The sequence below is a fragment of the Dioscorea cayenensis genome, chromosome 18 (assembly GCF_009730915.1).
Source record: "Dioscorea cayenensis subsp. rotundata cultivar TDr96_F1 chromosome 18, TDr96_F1_v2_PseudoChromosome.rev07_lg8_w22 25.fasta, whole genome shotgun sequence".
NCBI classification, from domain to species: domain Eukaryota; kingdom Viridiplantae; phylum Streptophyta; class Magnoliopsida; order Dioscoreales; family Dioscoreaceae; genus Dioscorea; species Dioscorea cayenensis.
Window position 1 is genome coordinate 14,353,087 of NC_052488.1, and position 20,664 is coordinate 14,373,750.

At 43.2% G+C, this 20,664-nt stretch overlaps 2 non-coding genes across 2 annotated transcripts; one reads left to right on the forward strand and one right to left on the reverse strand.

The window, feature by feature from the left end:
• The first annotated feature begins 11,709 nt into the window (after nt 1–11,709).
• LOC120283073 lies at nt 11,710–11,816 on the forward strand. Its single transcript, XR_005543075.1, has one exon. It is a non-coding gene; the product is annotated as a small nucleolar RNA R71 (small nucleolar RNA).
• An 8,526-nt stretch (nt 11,817–20,342) lies between these two features.
• LOC120283234 lies at nt 20,343–20,449 on the reverse strand. Its single transcript, XR_005543228.1, has one exon. It is a non-coding gene; the product is annotated as a small nucleolar RNA R71 (small nucleolar RNA).
• Nucleotides 20,450–20,664: the final 215 nt, after the last annotated feature.

Here is a 20,664-nt window from a genome sequence, read left to right on the forward strand (position 1 = left end):
TAATCGCCGAGAGATTGGGTTGAACTAATTTTGAGATCCATCGGTCTAAATCACCCTAGCCATGTTGTTCTTATGCATCCATATATCATGATGACCCCTCATGGGGATCCTCATCCCTAGGCCTATTTATCATCATCATTGCTCTTGTGATTTCTTGCTTGCCTTGGAATTGTTATACTTGTGATTTATTAGCATTGTTGCATGTATTAGAGTGAAATACCATGTTTAAGTTGTATGGTTAGAAAGTAAGTGATGGAGGAGTAATAGGAGCTCCTTAGCCCTGTGGAATACGAACCTTGTGTCACTTAGGGTATTACTGGCGACCCCGTACACTTGCCGGTAGCAACCAAGTTTTTGGCGCCGTTTCTCGGGACTTAAGGAATTCTAGGAAACTTCTAGCTTATTGCTCTAACCATTTTTTATTTTCTTTTATTTCTTCTTTTCTTTTGTCTTATTTCTTTTTGAGCTTAACTTTCTTTATCTTTCTTGACTTTGCAAGGTACAGTGCATGACATGAGCAAATCCATCAAATCTAGTTGAACCTGACAGTGAAATTGAAAGAACCTTGCATCGAAGACTTAGAGAAATGGGTAAAAGCACTAGTGAAAGAAACATCGAAATTGAGGACACAGAATCTGTAATCATGGCCGAAGAAAGACGTACCTTGTCCGAATATGAAAGGCCGCAGTTCACAGGTGAAGAATTTAGTGTTCAAGCACCATCCATTGCCACAAATAATTTTGAAATCAAGGCAAGCACCATCGGCATGATCCAGAATTCAGTCCAATTTAATGGTCTTGTGAATGAGGATGCTCATGATCATCTTGCCCGTTTTCTCCAAATTTGTTCCATTTTCAAATAAATGGAGTGATAGATGATGCGATCCGGCTTCAACTTTTCCCATTTAGTTTGAGAGATGGGGCATATCGGTAGCTCACATCCTTACCACCGAGATCGATCAAAACATGAAAAGATATGGTTGAAAATTTTTTAGGAAGGTGACAAGATCCCCTTGTGTATATCCCGCAAGTGCACGGGTTTGTCGAAGTAATAATCCCGGGTGAGCGGGGTCAAATCCACAGGGAGTAGGGAGTAAAGACACTTAATTCCATTCATAGCTATGTGGAGTATCAACAATGATAAGTGTGACAATGATTCAGTTCTCAACAATTAAAAGCAACAAGTAAGATAGCAAAAGTAAGGAGGAGGTAAGGCAATCGATAAAGATGGGGTACTCGGATGATGCTTCACCTAGGATAATTGCTTTAAGTGCAAGAACTCTCTATTATGCTTCCTAATCAATGCAATGGTGAGTCATGGAAATCCTTACATACATAGTCCTAAATCTAAGGTCAACTATGCCTAACTCTATTCATGTCCCGGAGGAGAGATTAAATAACCTCTCAACCTCGCACTCGAATAAAGTTGCAATGAGCTCTAGGGATTCCAAGTGATAAATCGCTTCCTAATTATAGACCTAACCCTTTGGTCCAGGAGGAAGGTCCCTAGCCACAATTAAGCCCTAGATACTAAGATCCCCTCAACGCTTCACTCCATTGCACGTGTAACTAGGCCCTAGCGGAGGTTCATCCCTTAGACCATTCACTCTATTATGGCCGCAAAGAACTCAAGGAATGGAGGTAGAATCTATCACGTCGGAGGGGAAAGGGGACGCTCCTGTACCTCTCAACTCACCCTCTCAACCCTCTCCAACCTAGCTTTGTCTAACGCTCGTGGTGTGTCACTCACTCACAAGGTTACCAACAAGAGCTCTCAACCCTAGTGTCACTCTAGGGGAAATGTTCATACAATCAAGCATTCAAGGTTGGAACTCTGACAAGATCCCCTTGCGTATATCCTGCAAGTGCACGGGTTTGTCGAAGTAATAATCCCGGGTGAGCGGGATCGAATCCACAGGGAGTAGGGAGTAAAGACACTTAATTCGATTCTTAGCTATGTGGAGTATCAACAATGATAAGTGTGATAATGATTCAATTCTCAACAATTAAAAGCAACAAGTAAGAGAGCAAAAGTAAGGATGAGGCAAGGTAATCGATAAAGATGGGGTACTCGGATGATGCTTTACCTAGGAAAATCGCTTCAACTGCAAAAACTCTCTATTATGCTTCCTAATCAATGCAATGGTGAGTCGTGGAAATCCTTACATACATAGTCCCAAATCTAAGGTCAACTATGCCTAACTCTATTCATGTCCCGGAGGAAAGATTAAATAACCCCTCAATCTCGCACTCGAATAAAGTTGCAATGAGCTCTAGGGATTCCAAGTGATAAATCGCTTCCTAATTAAAGACTTAACCCTTTGGTCCAGGCGCAAGGTCCCTAGCCACAATTAAGCCCTAGATACTAAGATCCCCTCAACGCTTCACTCCATTGCACGCGCAACTAGGCCCCAGCGGAGGTTTATCCCTTAGACCATTCACTCTATTATGGCCGCAAAGAACTCAAGGAACGGAGGTAGAATCTATCACGTCGGAGGGAAAGGGGACGCTCCCTGCACTCTCGACTCACCCTCTCAACCCTCTCCAACCTAGCTTTTGTCTAACGCTCGTGGTGTGTCACTCACTCACAAGGTTACCAACAAGAACTCTCAACCCTAGTGTCACTCTAGGGAAATGTTCATACAATCAAGCATTCAAGGTTGGAACTCACAATAAACATCAATTTATTGAAAGCATAATAAAGAAGTTCAAAGAAACGAATACATCTTAGGGTTCACAATCACCCAAGTACCCACTAGGTGTTTAGCTCTACACTGAGCTAAGTACAATCAAAGAAATCAAATGTAAAAGCAATAAATCCATAAAGAAACCCCCTCGATTGTCGTGTTGATGGTCTTGCGGAGAGTCCTCTACCCGTCGTCCAAGGATTCCCTCGTCCGGTATAGGATACGCCTCGACGGAAGCTCCCCTACCAACCTTTTTCCTCAGGAATGACGATGTCGGAGCAGTAGAACCTCTCCAAAAACCTTGGCCAGTACCCCTCAAAACCCTAGCCGAAGCCCTCTCTCAAGTTGAGGAAAAGATGGAGAAAAGAATACCAAAATCGGGGCTGAATCGGCTTCAAATAGGGCTGGAATCGGGCAACTCCACGGGCGTGGACGCTATACGCACCCGTGCGGAATTTCCACACGGCAGTGGATAATTTCCACACGCCCGTGTGGATTCTCTATTTCTCTGATTTCTCGGCCGGCTGTGAACAGTGCTGCTACAGTACTTGCTACAATGTTGCTACAGTGTTCGACCTGAATAACGTCCCAATTCCATACTTTCATCGTGGTAACACAAACGGGCACACGTTAACGTCATGAATCACTTGCTTCTTCAATGATATATATGATGGTGGAGCTCTTGTTCTTATATGCATAAGACGGAATGCTCGAGTGTGACTGCCTTTGTGCCCCTAAAAATGGATGTGCTCACTCGAATGCGAGGAGGTTGGCACACAATCTAGCATCTCACACCTGTCCTATGTCTTCGCGTTTGAACCTTAGCAAGATCTCCTCCAAAATAGGTGCATTATGATCCACATTTTCCTATTTCCTTCATACTCAGCCTCACAACCATACCTGCATAAAAGTAACATAAAAACACACATATTAATGTAAAAACCTGAGAAAAGTAATACTCAACATAGGGAATGAACACTTTGCATTCATATCGCACAAGAAATTATCAAACTCACAATAAACATCAATTTATTGAAAGCATAACAAAGAAGTTCAATGAAACGAATACATCTTAGGGTTCACAATCACCCAAGTACCCACTAGGGGTTTAGCTCTCCATGGAGCTAAGTACAATCAAAGAAATCGAATGTAAAAGCAATAAATCCATAAAGAAACCCTCTCGATGGTCGTGGCGAGGGTCTTGTGGAGAGTCCTCTACTCGTCGCAAGGGATCCTATGTCCGGCCTAGGATACACCTCGCCGGATGGATGCCGACGAAAGCTTTCCCAATAACCTTCTTCCATACGACGCGCGATGTCGAAGCCGTAGAACCTCTCCAAAAACCTTGGCCAATACCCGTCAAAACCCTAGTCGAAGCCCTCTCTCAAGTTGAGGAAAAGATGGAGAAAAGAATACACAAATCGGGGCTGAATCGGCTTTAAATAGGGCTGGAATCGGGCAACTCCACGGGTGTGTACGCTACACGCGCCCGTGCGGAATTTCCACACGGGAGTGGATAATTTCCACACGCCCGTGTGGATTCTCTGTGTCTCTGATTTCTCGGCCGGCTGTGAACAGTGCTGCTACAGTACTTGCTACAATATTGCTACAGTGTTCGACCTGAATAACGTCCCAATTCCATACTTTCATCGTGGTAACACAAACGGGCACACGTTAACGTTATGAATCACTTGCTTCTTCAATGATATATATGATGGTGGAGCTCTTGTTCTTATATGCATAAGACAGAATGCTCGAATGTGACTGCCTTTGTGCCCCTAAATATGGATGTGCTCACTCGAATGCGAGGAGGTTGGCACACAATCTAGCATCTCACACCTGTCCTATGTCTTCGCGTTTGAACCTTAGCAAGATCTCCTCCAAAATAGGTGCATTATGATCCACATTTTACTATTTCCTTCATACTCAGCCTCACAACCATACCTGCATAAAAGTAACATAAAAACACACATATTAATGTAAAAACCTGAGAAAAGTAATGCTCAACATAGGGAATGAACACTTCGCATTCATATCGCACAAGAACTTATCAAACTCACAATAAACATCAATTTATTGAAAGCATAACAAAGAAGTTCAATGAAACGAATACATCTTAGGGTTCACAATCACCCAAGTACCCACTAGGGGTTTAGCTCTCCATGGAGCTAAGTACAATCAAAGACATCGAATGTAAAAGCAATAAATCCATAAAGAAACCCCCTCGATGGTCGTGGCGAGGGTCTTGTGGAGAGTCCTCTACTCGTCGCAAGGGATCCTATGTCCGGCCTAGGATACACCTCGCCGGATGGATGCCGACGAAAGCTTTCCCAATAACCTTCTTCCATACGACGCGCGATGTCGAAGCCGTAGAACCTCTCCAAAAACCTTGGCCAATACCCGTCAAAACCCTAGTCGAAGCCCTCTCTCAAGTTGAGGAAAAGATGGAGAAAAGAATACACAAATCTGGGCTGAATCGGCTTTAAATAGGGCTGGAATCGGGCAACTCCACGGGTGTGTACGCTACACGCGCCCGTGCGGAATTTCCACACGGGAGTGGATAATTTCCACACGCCCGTGTGGATTCTCTGTGTCTCTGATTTCTTGGCCGGCTGTGAACAGTGCTGCTACAGTGCTCTGCTATAGTCTTTGACCTGAATAACGTCCCAATTCCATACTTTCATCGTGTGTTCTGCTACAGTCTTCGACTTGAATAACGTCCCAATTCCATACTTTCATCGGGGTAACGTAAACGGGCACACGTTCACATCGTGAATCACTTGCTTCTTCAATGATATATATCTTAGTGGGGTTCTTGTTCTTGTATGCATAAGACGGAATGCTCGAGTGTGCCTGCCTTTGTGCCCCTCCAAATGGATGTACTCACTCGAATGCGAGGAGGTTGGCACACACTCTAGCATCTCACACCTGTCCTATGTCTTCACATTTGAACCTTAGCAAGATCTCCTCCAAAATAGGTGCATTATTATCCACATTGGCCTATTTCCTTCATACTCAGCCTCACAACCATACCTGCATAAAAGTAACATAAAAACACACATATTAATGTAAAAACCTGAGAAAAGTAATGCTGAACATAAGGAATGAACACTTCGCATTCATATCGCACAAGAACTTATCAAACTCCCCCACACTTAAGCTTTTGCTTGTCCTCAAGCAAACATTAAAACATTCTGTGCATTAATGAAGAAAATATTGAAAGTGCATGGCCTTAGGTTCACCGAGGTATACAAAGAAAGTATTCTACAAGTAAGGAAAATTTCAACACTAAATACGAAAAATCAATGGTCTAGCTAAAAACTTGAATAAAAAAGGACAACAAACCCGAATTTTGTGTAAGTGTGTGAACTCACTCAAAACAACCCAAGTTATACTCCTCAAAGTTCTAAGTACAAGGGACTTATTTATCTACAAAAGTGATAAAAATTTTAAAAGATGGTAGTAGCTTCACACATCCTCTAAGGTAGCCCTTTCCAAAGCGGCCGCTAAGGTGGCTTTCACACTTTCGAGGTGGTAGCTCTTTCTACCCGAGTGGTAGCTTTCACTCATCCTATGAGATAGCTTTTTCTCTCATTAGGGCATAACTAGTATCCGACTTGTGAGAGTAGCTTCATACTTCATAGGTGGTAGCTCTTTCCACCCAACAAACACAAATACATAATAAAACTATTTTGTTCCTTCTTTTTTTTTTCAAAATTTAGCAAACGAAGTAAACTTAACTAGTCCCTTTAACATCAAACATGAATTTCCAATAGAGTTCAAAGAGTTTGTAGTGCACTAAGCGGAAATCGGGCAAAAATTCCTAAAAATTCAAGCAAGAACTAGAGCATGAAAACATTCAATGTTAACAATTCTCCTAGACTTAAGAATACAATCATTGCAACTAAGGTGAACCGCCATTGGCTATGTGAGCATATATCAATCAAGAACAATAGAAAAGATGTGCGCATTATGAAACTCCCCCCCCCCCACACACTTAAGTTGTACATTGTCCTAAATGTACTCATGCAGGCTCACTCAAAATATATCATTTAAAAATAGATGTTGGAGTAGCAATCAAAACAATACTCCCCTGACTCCTAGTATTTCGTTTGATGAAGCTAATTCGTTGGGAGTAGTGTTCCAAGGGTTTGTGAAGCTCACACGGCCAAGTGCCGAAGCACCTTGGCCGTGCCTATGACTAAGACTCAATTCCCAAGATGACAAGACCATCTGCACGCATACATGAGGGGGTTCAGTGAAGCTCAAGAAAAACAAAAATAACTTGAGTGTATAAAAGATGAAGCAATGAATAAAACTCGGTAAATGCAGCATAACATAAACTCAGAAGGAAAAATCCTTTCTGAGTGAACAAGCCTAAAAACAAGAAAATAAAATAAAGTAAAATGCACGAAAGTAAAAGAAAAGTCAAGTGTCGGAGTCGCTCTCGGGCTCCGCTGCTGCTGCTGCTGAAGTGGAAGCATATAGTGGGTCCTCCGGTGCTGGGGTCGAGGATGGAGGTGCTGGAGGAATTGACGGGGCCTGAAGAGTCCTCGGCTGTAGGACAAATGATGAGGTAACGTCTCGCTCTAGGATTTGCTGTAATATGTCAAAACATGCCATGAACTTTGTATACTGAGTGGCCTGTGTAGCCTTAATCTCGGCAACCTCGGCTCGGACCACTCCTATAGCATTCTCGAGCCTCTCAAAGCGATCATTAGCTCGAGATGGTGAAAACATACGCACTGGGGTGGTTCCTCGGCCGCTGGAGATGCCTCGGTCTCATCGATGCTGGCTGAGGCTCGGGGGCGGGCTGAGATGCTCCGGCTTCATCCTCAGCTATCTCTGGGGCTGGTAGGACCAAAGCAAAAACCCTTGTCCGAACCCTGCGGACCATGCCCATCAACCGCATCGTCTCTAGACCCAAGAGAGCGGGTATACTCGTCTTCTCGGCCCCGCGAATCAAATCCAAGAGACCCATGCCCAGCACTAATCTCGTAATGTAAGGGCCCGAGAAGATCGCTCCCAGTCTAGGATACCGTCCCTGATGTCTGATGTAATCAGCCAGGATCGCTCCCATCGAGTACAAGTACAACAGCTTCTGACGGCTCAAGACACCAGTACTGTCACCACGGCCATTCACTGACCTACTCATGATGGCGTGCAAATATCTGTATGCAGGTCGGGAAAGGCACGTGGCCTTGGACACCCCCGGCTCTTACTAACCTTGACCACATAGCACTCTGTAAGCTCTCTTCGGGGTCAAGGTTCCAGGATAATCAGTAGGCAACTATGCATACTCCTCTGTAGCTGTGAATGCCTCCTCGTATAGGCTAAGTAGTACGGAAAACTGCGTAATGCTCAAGCTATGGTGGCGTCCAAATACTCTGAACTGAATGGTGCCCAAACTGTCGAAGCTCGCATACGCTGTATCAAACTTGAACGAGGAGAGCACCTCTAGTGTAAACTCTCGGATGACTGGCTCTCTAATAGTCAGCAACTGCTGCCAACCGCCTTCTGAAACTAGATCCTCGATCTCATCGGTGAACTCATCACCCTATTGAAGCTCCCGCAGTATAGTAGCATCCAGAAATCGAGTCTGTCCGAAACGGAGTCTCGACAATCGCTCATAACGGACCTGATGTTCGGTAATCGCAAATCGCATGCCCTCAGGCTTAGAGGATGACTCACGTGGCCTCTTATCAGCTTGCTTCTTTGACCTAGGTGCCATGATCTGCAAAATTTAAACAAAATTGGTTAAACAAGTTGATAAAACAATACTGCAGAAATCCACACGGTCGTGTGGATCCACGGGGCGTGAGAAACGCACGACCACGCATCAACAATCCAAAAATACAACTTAATAATACTTCTAACTTCGTTCTAAACATAAATTATCATTCTAATTGAAGAAACGAAGTATTATTAACCAGATTAATCGATAGAAAATACGAATTGATGAAGAAGATGATGAAAAAGGATTTACCGACGAGGAGGAGTGAGAAAATGAAGAGTTGGCCGGAAAACTTCGCTAAAATCCCACCAAACTAGCGCTATGGACTTGGAGAGTACTGTGAGAGTGTTTTCAATTGAAAAGGAGTCATGAAGAGGGAGAGGAACCATCCTATTTTAAACAGAACTCGCGACTTTTGGCGTTCTGTGCATCCACACGGGCGTGTGGAAATTCCCCACGCCCGTGTGCCTCACTTCAAAAGCTCCACAGGGGCGTACGCACGCCCCTGTGCGCTCTCGGGAAAAACTCTCACTGACTTAGAATGATCTCACACGGGCATGCAGAAAATATCTACCCCCGTGCGCCAGACCCACAGGTGCAGCTGCACGCCCTTGTGGTTTCCCTGGACATCCGAGAAAAATATCAAGTCTTACGCACGCCCGTGCGGAAATTCCCCACGGGCATGGACATTCACATGCCCAACTCAAAGGGGCAGCCGCACACCCCTGTGTTTTCTCGGGATGGAGGGAGCAACCTGTAGAGTATCGCACGGGCGTGCGGAGATTACCCACGCCCGTTTGTGGTCACAAGGTCACCCACAGGGGCGAGTCCACGCCCCTGTGTGTTCTCGGGAAAATCTGCCCAACTCTGCAGGAATTCACACGCCCGTGCAGAAATTACCCACGGGCGTGCGCTAGTCGCATGGTCATCCACAGGGGCAGCTGCACGCCCCTTTGCCCTCTCTAGATGAGCTCACAGTACACATCCACGGGCGTGCGGAAATTCCACACGCCTGTGTGTTTTCTCTGGATGACTTAGAAAAAACATGCAGGCTCTACAGAAATATTATGAACATGTTTACACACTCAGAGCTTGCCCTAATATACAAAATTTACCAGATAAAAACATGAAATAGAACTCAAACGACCAACCTTCGCCAATTCTTCATAAAACACACGATGAATTTGCAAAACCCACAATAAAAATTGCATCACAAGCATTTAAAAATTGAAACACCAACACTTAACAGTTTATTCATGAAAACAAACTAAACTAACATCTACGAAAACAGTAAACACTTGGGTTGCCTCCAAAGAAGCACTTGTTTAACATCACTAAGCTTGACGTATCTTTCTTACCTCACGGGGGTTCATAAATGAAGGTTGCCCTCTTACCCATGGCTTGAAAGCATGATGAGCAAAGTCTCTTGAGGATAGAGGGTGTACTCTCGGGCTTCCGATCACCTAGCAATGGTTCGTCCAACTTTCTTGGCTCATGTACGTCTCAAACAATCTTGTTGCGTTTTCGGTGGCGTCTCCGAGCCCTCTTCATTTTCCGGAGCACCTTCTTCAAGATCCCCGGGGTAGATGTTACTTCTTCAGTCAAACCAAGCATCATTACTTCTTTATTGCTCTCCTCTTGGTCAAACAATCCTTCATACGGATCCGGGTTGAACATTTCCTGTATATATTCATCAACAATTTCATCAATAGTGTCTAGAAAGTATAGAGTATCATCAAAATCGAGAGAATGCCGCATGGCTTCAGCAAGGCGGTATGTGAGCTTATCATCTCCAACTCTCAATGTGAGCTCCCCGCCGTCCATGTCAATCAATGCTTTGGAAGTCTGCAAGAACGGTCTCCCAAGTATCAAGGGTATATCTGCATCCTCATCGACATCTAGCACTACAAAGTCAACCGGAAAAATGTACTTGTCCACCTTGACAAGAACGTCTTCAATGATGTCTCTCGGATGTCGCACCGTTCGGTCCGCCAATTGTAAAGTCATCCGAGTAGGCCTAGGCTCACCCAAGCCTAGATTTTGGAAGAAAGTATATTGCATGACGTTGATGCTCGCCCCTGAATCCGCCAATGCCATTTTCTCACCTAAGTTGCCGATGTTACATGGAATGATGAAGCTTCTCGGGTCTTTCTTCTTGTTCGGCATATTCTTTTGCAACACCACCGGGCATGAAGCATCAAGCACTACTGAAGCACTCTCCTCCAATTTCCTCTTGTTGGTTAATAGGTCTTTCAGGAACTTCGCATACTTAGGCATTTGAGCCAATGCCTCAACAAAAGGAATGTTGATGTGGAGTTGCTTGAACAAACTCAGGAACTTCTTATACTGTTCATCCCCTTGGTCATTCTTCAATCAAGAGGGATAAGGGATTCTTGGCTTGAAAGGTGGGGGTGCCACCTCTTTCTCTTTGTTTACTCCCTTCTCAACCTCTACAACCTCGGGTGCCTGTTCTTTCGGCTTCTCACTCGGAAGCCTCCCTTCAACCTCACGACCACTTCTTAAAGTGATCGCCTTCACTTGTTCTCTAGGACTGGTTTCCGTGTTGCTTGGTAAACTTCCATGTGGCCTTTCGCAGAGAGACTTCGCAATTTGCCCCATATGATTTTCAAGGTTGTGCAAGGAGGCGGTGTGATTGCGAAGTGTAGCCTCGACTAATTCAAACCTTGTATTTGCCGATTGAACAAATCTAGCCAAGTGCTTCTCCAAATCCGTCATTCGGGTTTCCAAGCCTGAAATTCTGTTTTCCACTTGAGGGGCTTGTTGTTGTTGTTGGAAACCCGATGGCCCCATGGTCTTCTGTGGTCCTTGATTACTCCATGAAAAGTTGGGATGATTCTTCCAACCTGAATTGTAGGTGTTGCTGTATGGATTCCCTTAAGGTCTCATTCCATTACCTACAAAGTCAACATTCTCAACTGAAGAAACATCAGCAATGACGATTGGGCAATCGGAGGGAGCATGTCCTCCATAATAACCGGTGCAATTGGTCACGGCCACAACTCTATTTGAAGCTATAAGATCTAGCTTTTTACTCAAACTCTCCACTTAGGCCGCCAATGAAGTTACCGCATCAATTTCATAGAGACCGGCCACCTTTTTCTTCTACCTAGCGTTCCACTGGTAGCTATTTAACCCCATTTCCTCAATCAATTGATGAGCCTCATCGGGGGTCTTGCTACCTAAGGTACCTCCTGCCGTCGCATATAAGAGTTGCCTTGTACTTGGGTTCAACCCATTGTAGAAGGTTTGAACAATCATCCACTACGGGAATCGGTGTTGCGGACACTTTCGCAGGAGTTCCTTGAACCTCTCCCATGTCTCAAATAGAGACTCCAATTCCAACTGCATAAAGGATGAGATCTCATTCCTAAGCTTTGCTGATTTCCCGCGGGGGAAATAACGGGCTAGAAAAGCTTCTACCATCTCCTCCCATGTAGTAATTGATGCTCTAGGTAATGAGTGTAGCCACTGCTTTGCTCTCCTCTTTAAGAAAAATGGGAAGGCTCTCAATTTGATGGCATCATCCATCACACCATTTATCTTCAGCATGTCGCACACCTCGAGGAAGCTCTCTATGTGACTATTTGGATCCTCATCGGCCAAACCGTTGAATTGTGCGGACTGCTGCAGCATATGGATGAATGCCGACTTTAGCTCGAAGTTCTGAGCTGTAATTGGGGGACGCACAATACTCGATTGTGTCGCCAACACTGAAGGTCTGGCATAATCGGATAGTGTTCATTGTTTCTCATTTTGTTCTGCCATGTTTTCAGATCCTTCTACTTCCAAATCAGCTAGATTATGCTGTTCTTACACAGGTTCTTTTCCTTTTCTTCTAAGTGTATGTTCAAGCTCAGGGTCTCCTTCAATCAATTTTGATGGATTCCCTTGGGTCATAACCTGGAGCTGCACCAAAAAGAAAGAAAAAGACAATCAGAATGATGATAGAATAAGAAGATATGAATTAGAATGTGTGGTGAAATAGCTAAGAAAACAAAGTGCAAAGTATCTCTAAACGCCTAGCTCCCCGGCAACGGCGCCAAAAACTTGACAAGATCCCCTTGTGTATATCCCGCAAGTGCATGGGTTTGTTGAAGTAATAATCCCGGGTGAGCGGGGTCGAATCCACAGGGAGTAGGGAGTAAAGACACTTAATTCAATTCTTAGCTATGTGGAGTATCAACAATGATAAGTGTGACAATGATTCAGTTCTCAACAATTAAAAGCAACAAGTAAGAGAGCAAAAGTAAGGAGGAGGTAAGGCAATCGATAAAGATGGGGTACTCGGATGATGCTTTACCTAGGATAATCGCTTCAAGTGCAAGAACTCTCTATTATGCTTCCTAATCAATGCAATGGTGAGTCGTGGAAATCCTTACATACATAGTCCCAAATCTAAGGTCAACTATGCCTAACTCTATTCATGTCCCGGAGGAGAGATTAAATAACCTCTCAACCTCGCACTCGAATAAAGTTGCAATGAGCTCTAGGGATTCCAAGTGATAAATCGCTTCCTAATTATAGACCTAACCCTTTGGTCCAGGAGGAAGGTCCCTAGCCACAATTAAGCCCTAGATACTAAGATCCCCTCAACGCTTCACTCCATTGCACGTGTAACTAGGCCCCAGCGGAGGTTCATCTCTTAGACCATTCACTCTATTATGGCCGCAAAGAACTCAAGGAATGGAGGTAGAATCTATCACGTCGGAGGGAAAAGAGGACGCTCCTGTACCTCTCTACTCACCCTCTCAACCCTCTCCAACCTAACTTTGTCTAACGCTCGTGGTGTGTCACTCACTCACAAGGTTACTAACAAGAACTCTCAACCCTAGTGTCACTCTAGGGGAAATGTTCATACAATCAAGCATTCAAGGTTAGAACTCATAATAAACATCAATTTATTGAAAGCATAATAAAGAAGTTCAATGAAACGAATACATCCTAGGGTTCACAATCACCAGAGTACCCACTAGGGGTTTAGCTCTCCATGGAGCTAAGTACAATCAAAGAAATCAAATGTAAAAGCAATAAATCCATAAAGAAACCCCCTCGATGGTCGTGTCGATGGTCTTGTGGAGAGTCCTCTACTCGTTGCATGGGATCCTTTGTCCGGTCTAGGATACACCTCGCCGGATCAATGCCGACGAAAGCTCTCCCAATGACCTTCTTTCAAATGACGCGAGATGTTGGAGCCATAGAACCTCTCCAAAACCCTAGCTCTGCTACAGTATTCGACCTGAATAACATCCCAATTCCATACTTTCATTGGGGTAATGCAAACGGGCACATTCACGTCTTGAATCACTTTACACTACTCCAAACGGCCTCAATGAGGTGCTCATTGAGGCCGTTTGGAGTCTAGTGTCACATGGGAACCTTGCCACTTTTTTCCTTTCCATTCTTCTTCTTCTCTAGCGGACCCCTAACTTCCATCATTCATCAAACCATGGCCGAATCTCACCATTTCTTGCTCTAAATCATCTCCTCATTTCCTTGGGAATTAGATCGAGTGTTCTTCTTCAAGCTAAACTCAAATGCTCTCAAGCTTTTGTTGGTAAGAAACTTGATGAGAAAAATTTATTCTATTCTTTTCTTCTTGCTTTCTTGAGTTTTTGTGTGGATTGTTTCAAGCTTTTAGCTTGTATTGTGTGGTATGAACATCATGTCTTTGAAGTTTCTTGAAAATATGTACAAATTTTTCAAAGTCATGATTGATGGGAACCTCTTGCAAGTTGAATAGTATCCATACGGGCTCCATATGCCCATATGGATCCTATTCTCTTGAGTTTCATCATGTTTTTATCCATTTTCATGCCACATTATGCACCCTCTTGGATTCCTTTAATTCTTACTTGAATTATTGTTGATGTAGGAATGCCACATGTCAATATACTTGCTTCTAAACGGCCGAGGAACAACTCTTACAACCCCGAAGGACCCCGTTTCTCTTGTTTTCTTCACAAGTCTCGCTATGAAAATTTAAAGACCAAACCATTTGGTACTTTTTTGGCATATTGATTTGAATGTTCTAGGAGAACTCGGGTGGGATGAGCAAGTGAAAGATTTATTTGCTCAAAATGGTTGGACGGAATTATTTTAAATCGATGAACCTACTTTTTGCCAACTCACATTGGAGGTGTTGAGCACATTTAAGGCAAAGCAAGATGAGAGGAGTGTTCTTATTCGACGACAAGGTGCCATTAGGTTCCAAGCTTTTGGCAAGATTCATGAAATGAACCACATGGAGTTTACAAAATACATGGGAATTTATGATGATGAGTTCATTAGCGCGTCGTTGCTTAATCGGCCCTGCATTGATTATCCATTTGGCATGAGTGCAAGCAAATATCGGAAGTTGATAAGTGTCTAAATGTATGTATTTTAGTATATATATTTGTTGCTCCTAGCATGTATTTTTATAAGAATTGATGCCCGTTTTGTGCTTAATCGTGTGTTATTTACTTTGTAGGGCATGGAAACGCCACGGAGGACACGAGGATACGATTTGGGCGAAAAAGAGAAGATAACCAGGTCGTGGTACTGTAGTGCATTCACTGTAGCTGAAGTAATGTAGCAGCGGTACTCTAGCACATGTACTGTAGCAAGAGCACTGTAGCTTCCACTGTAGTACATGGGAAGTTTTCAAGACAGGAATTGAATCATGGCATACGGCCTCAATGCTGCCCGATATAGAGCCCAGGATGATCACTATGCCACAAAGGAGTTTGTTTGATTGAAGGCATTTGTGGAATTTTCTTACTCCGAACACTGTCAATGAGGAGCTCAATGAGGTCCTCATTGAGCTGGTATACCACTTTTGATTGGGCCATTTTGGGGGGTATATTAGGGCATCTTTGGGGGAGACTTGGGAGACTTCTTCTTGGCCTCTTGGGTCACCGCCACCACACATCCTTGAGGCCTTCCGGCCATCTTCCGGTGATGATCCTTGTGGGAAACGAGCACACATCATCACCAAGAGGGAGAGGAGCATAGGAGAAGGAGTTGGAGTGAAGTTTTAAGCCACCATTGCATCACCATTCAAGGCTTCATCAATCAAAGGAGATCAAGACTGTCGAGGGAGTTTTCTAGCATTTTTATTGTCTTTTTTTTCATTGTATGTTGTATAAGTATCCCTTGTCATGAGGGATTAACTTATTTTGGTGTTTGGATTTGGATGAACCCTAGGGTGTATTCTTGTGTATGAACTTGGAATGTTGTTCTTCATTGAATTTGATGGTTGTTTGAGATTCAATCTTTCATGCTTTCATGCCTAGAATTACATGTATGGAGAGATCCGTAATTCTACTATGAGTTGTATATGTAGATGTGACCTACTCACGTATACTAGATCTAGGAAAGGTTGAAAGGGATTTCTTATGCTGACACGCCGAGAGATCGGGTGTTGGTAGCCCTCCAGTGCTAGGTTTAAGCCGAAGAATAGTAGGTTTATTCCTATTAGAGATGTTTTTAAACTCATTGCAATCGTAGGTGGGTTAATCCGGAAGAGATTCCGATTAACACTCGTATGAGATTAGGGGTTAACTCCAGAGAAATTGGGGTTAACCTATTTATGAGATCTCTAGGTCTTAAATGCAGTCAATACACTTTAAACCATCCAAGTTCGGGACTTAATGACAATCCTAGGGTGATTCTTTGTCCAAACACCGCCTTCTCTTGCTTGGCACTCCCTTGTTTATTTATTTATGTGTGTTAGTTACCCGGCCATTGGATTAGCTTAGTTAAGTTTATTTTATTTTATTTGTTCTTCCTACGAAGAGTCATAGGCTAGATAATAGATGAAGAGTGAGTAATAATACTTCCTTGGCCCCGTGGAATACTACGACCCCTGTGTCACTCACAGGGTATTACTTGGCAATCCCGTACACTTGCGGGCGATCAATCAGAAGTCCTTAGCACCTAGTGATACCACAAATACGCAGAAAGCTACTCATTTGGTGAACCCCCTCCATAGCTACATTCATGCTCTCATCTCACGCTCTATTGAAGGTCAGAAAGATAGCATGGGTGTAGTTACACAATTTGACTTGTTCACCATATATGACATCCTCGAGGAATATCCTATCCATCTTGGGCATCTTGTTGCTGAATTGTTCATTCATCAGGGTTAGTTTGTTCATCTAGGATCTATCTTTACAAAGCCCTACATCAAAAGATTAATCCGCGGTATGAATTTGTTGGACCGCACTTGAGGCATAACTATAGTCCGGGATGTGGCACCTCTTGGAGTGCCTGTCTTGCGAGCAATAGGTTTGTTAGGAAAAAAGAGTGGCATATGCAGACTTGCTTCACACTTGACCACAGGAGAATCTAGTTAGCATAACCATGATGAGTCAGAGTCCGAATCTAATGGAGCACCCACTGAGGACTCTCCTGGCACTTCATTCCCATCAGACTTCGACTCTAGATTAAAGACTATAGAGGATGACATTCAGGCTATCCGTCATGAGCAGCGCGAGATGCGAGGACAGATTTACCAAATTTTAGAGGGGCAGTGCCAACTTACAGAGCATTTCCAGCAGTTTGTCATCTCCTCCCGTGGATCATCCTCATAGGCCACAACTACTTCCTGCTCCATCACTTCGCCATCTGTAACACCTTTTGATGATATCTTTCACTTCTGAGCATGAACACTTGTTTTTATTTTTGCAGCTTGTTTCTTTGCTTTACTTTTATTACAAGTGTGTTTGTTTGATTTTAATAAGTTTGGAAGGGGATGCCCTACCAACCTTGTGTTGAACTTTACTTCCTTTTATCTAGTATGTTTGTGTTTGGCTACTCCTTAGTATTTAGTTTATGCGATTTCAATTTTTATTTTGAATGATGATGCTCTTTTATGCCTTGCAGGGCATTAAGGGAGCTTGGTGAGCCTTTCCACATTCCATGAAAGCCAGACCCGACATGAAAAGCTTGCAACACCTTTTGTTCAGGTCACCTCTTGTTGTGTGCACAAGATTTAACCGGGGAAGTTCGTTCCACTCTCCTCCATTGTTTTCATTGCATATATTATTATGTTTTTCATGACTAGTGTACATTTAGGATAATGTATAACACTAGGTATAGGGATGGGTGTATTGTATGTATTAGGGTTATTGTTGGCATGCTAGTGTTACCCATGATGGCTTATTCATTCTTGTGAGACTCTTCTAGCATGGATTAATGATTGATTTGAGTTACATACTTGTTGTACTCTATTGAATCTTGTTTCACCTCTAGTATTGTCTTGTGCACTGAATCTTGTGTTGATGCCCTTGGAATAGCCAACTTGACTACTCTAACTCTCTGATATGCTTAACACACAATTTTGAGTACTTGGCCTTAGAATTCTAAGTTCTTTCTTTCAATGATCTCTTAAGAACTTCAAAGACTTGTTGAGCTAGCCCTAGTTTTGTGGCGTGTAGAGTAGTCTGAAGAAATGTTCTAGTGTGAATGTAAAAAGAAAAAAAGAAAAATGAGTCTATGTCAGTATTCCTCTGCTAATGAAGCATGAATGCATCTATATTGACTGTAATCGAGTAGTTGGGTGGCTCTTGTGCCTAACCAACATGTGCATCTTCCAAAAAGATTTCTTTGTGCAGTCTATGTTAGCCGGACTCGATTAAAAAAAATTTGATGAAATGAAGTGAAAATAAAATCCCTAGTGATCTTGTTGACTACCTACTAGAGGCTTTGAAAAGGATAAGGGATTTAGTTCAAGTTCAGGACTTAGATGGATCTTACTTGTTTATTGAAGTGGCACTTAGCATTTTAAGACTCATTACTCTTGCATGTGGAGTGATTAGCATCTAGAGCTGTACTGATTGAAGTCAGTAGGATAGACCAGGTTAGGGCGGATGAAATACAAGGTTCACACACATGGCACAGACATATAGGAGGTGAGACAGGATCTTCTTGTTGTGCTTAATGTTTTGTAACTCATTATCTAGTTATCATCTTCCAATGCTTGTAGAGTCTTGTATTTATTTGAGCCGGAGGTGATACATTTAGCCACTTATCATTATCTCTGTTTTTCATGATGTATTTGCTTGGGGACAAGCAAATGCTTAGGTGTGGGGATATTTGATAAGTGTCTAAATGTATGTATTTTAGTATATGTATTCTATACTTCTAGCATGTGTTTTTATAAGAATTGATGCCCGTTTTATAATTCATCATGTATTATTTGCTTTCCAGGGCATGTAGGAGCCATGGAGGACATGAATATATGATTTGGGCGAAAAAGAGAAGAAAACCAAGCCTCGTTACCATAGTGTATTCACTGCAGCAGCGGTACTGTAGCATCCACAATGTAGCTGGCACTGTAGCACCTGGAGAGTTTTTAAGTCAGAAATTGAACCATGGCATACGGCCTCATTGCTGCCTTGGATTGAGCCCTAGATGGTTACTGTAGCCAGAGAAGAGGATAATGTGTTTGAAGGCATACTAGCTCAATGAGGTGCTCATTGAGCCAGTATGGATACTATTACGTGAGCTGGAGTGCACTTTTGCCTACCCCAAACGGCCTCAATGAGGAGCTCATTGTGCCAGTGTACCGCCAGTATGGAGGCCATTTTAAGCCGGTATACCGCCAGTATGGAGGCCATTTTAAGGGTGTTTTGAGTCTATTTTGAGAGCATGCGGGCTAGTTTTGATATGGAGTATACTGAGGGTATATGAGGGCATTTGAAGGCTCTTTTGAGGGACTTTTGACATCTTGGGCAGCCAACACTTTGGAGGGGAGAGGAGAAATGAAGACATCATCTTGGGGAGAGTTTAGCTTGAGGGTTGGAGGTGATCACAGGCTTGAACTTCAAGGGGAGAGCTTCATCATTAAGGGAGGAGGAACATTGGGCATTCCTTGGCTAGAGGAAGCGTCATTCGGCCGGTATTGTTATTCTTCACCATCATTCGGACTAGGGAGTGCCATTTATGCTTTTATTTCTTATGTTTCTTGAGTTTCTGATTCTTGTTTGTATGATGGCACACTAGACCCCCAAGGCCACCGGATGTAGGTGAACCTTGGGCGGTTCTTCATGTATTGTGGATGCTATACTTTTATTTTGGAATGCATTGGTATGATTTATGGTTTGGCTCATTGTTCTTCATGTCTAGAACTATAAAATGGAGAGATCCTTAGTTCTTTATTGAGTTGTATGTGTAGATGTGACCTACTCGCATGTACTAGATCATTAATGAGCTAGAAGGGGTATTCTTGTATCGACATGCTGAGAAATTGGATGTTGGCCCTCCGAATTATAACGATAGACTTAGGTTAAGTGTATCTTTATTGCTTGATCTTCCTTCGCTTAATACAATCATAGGAATGTGATTAGGGAGAGATCCTTGCCATTATTCGTATAGGATTAGGGTTTAACCACCGAGAGATTGGGGTTGAACAAATTTTGAGATCCATCGGTCTAAATCACCCTTGCCATGTTGTTCTTATGCATCCATATATCATGATGACCCCTCATGGGGATCCTCATCCCTAGGCCTATTCATCCTCATCATTGCTCTTGTGATTTCTTGCTTGCCTTGGAATTGTTATACTTGTGATTTATTAGCATTGTTGCATGTATTAGAGTGAAATACCATGTTTAAGTTGTAAGGTTAGAAAGTAAGTGATGGAGGAGTAATAGGAGCTCCTTAGCTCCGTGGAATACGACCTCTGTGTCACTCACAGGGTATTACTTGGCGACCCTGTACACTTGCGGGTAGCAACCATGCGACATACTCAAGATTAATGGAGTAAGGGATGATGCTATCAAGTTGAGGGCCTTCCCATTTTCCTTGAAAAGGAGAGTGAAGCGATGGCTACATTCATTACCTAGAGCATCGATCACTATATGGGAGGAGATGATATAAGCTTTTCTTACTCGATATTTCCTTCTTGGAAAATCCGTGAAGCTCAAGAATGAAATATCTTCTTTTGTGCAAATGGAATTGGAGTCTCTTTTTAAGGCAAAGGATAGGTTCAAGGAGCTCCTACAGAAATGTCCTCAACATGGGTTCCCCGAGTGGATGATTATTCAGACTTTCTATAATGGGTTGAACCCAAGCTCGAAGCAGTTACTGGATACTGCAGCAGGAGGTAACTTAGGAAGCAACACCCATGAAGAAGCCCGACATCTCATCGAAGAAATGGCTATGAATAATTATCAATGGAACTCACAGGACAGAAAGAAGGTAGCCAGACTTCATGAGATTAATTCTGTCACATCATTGG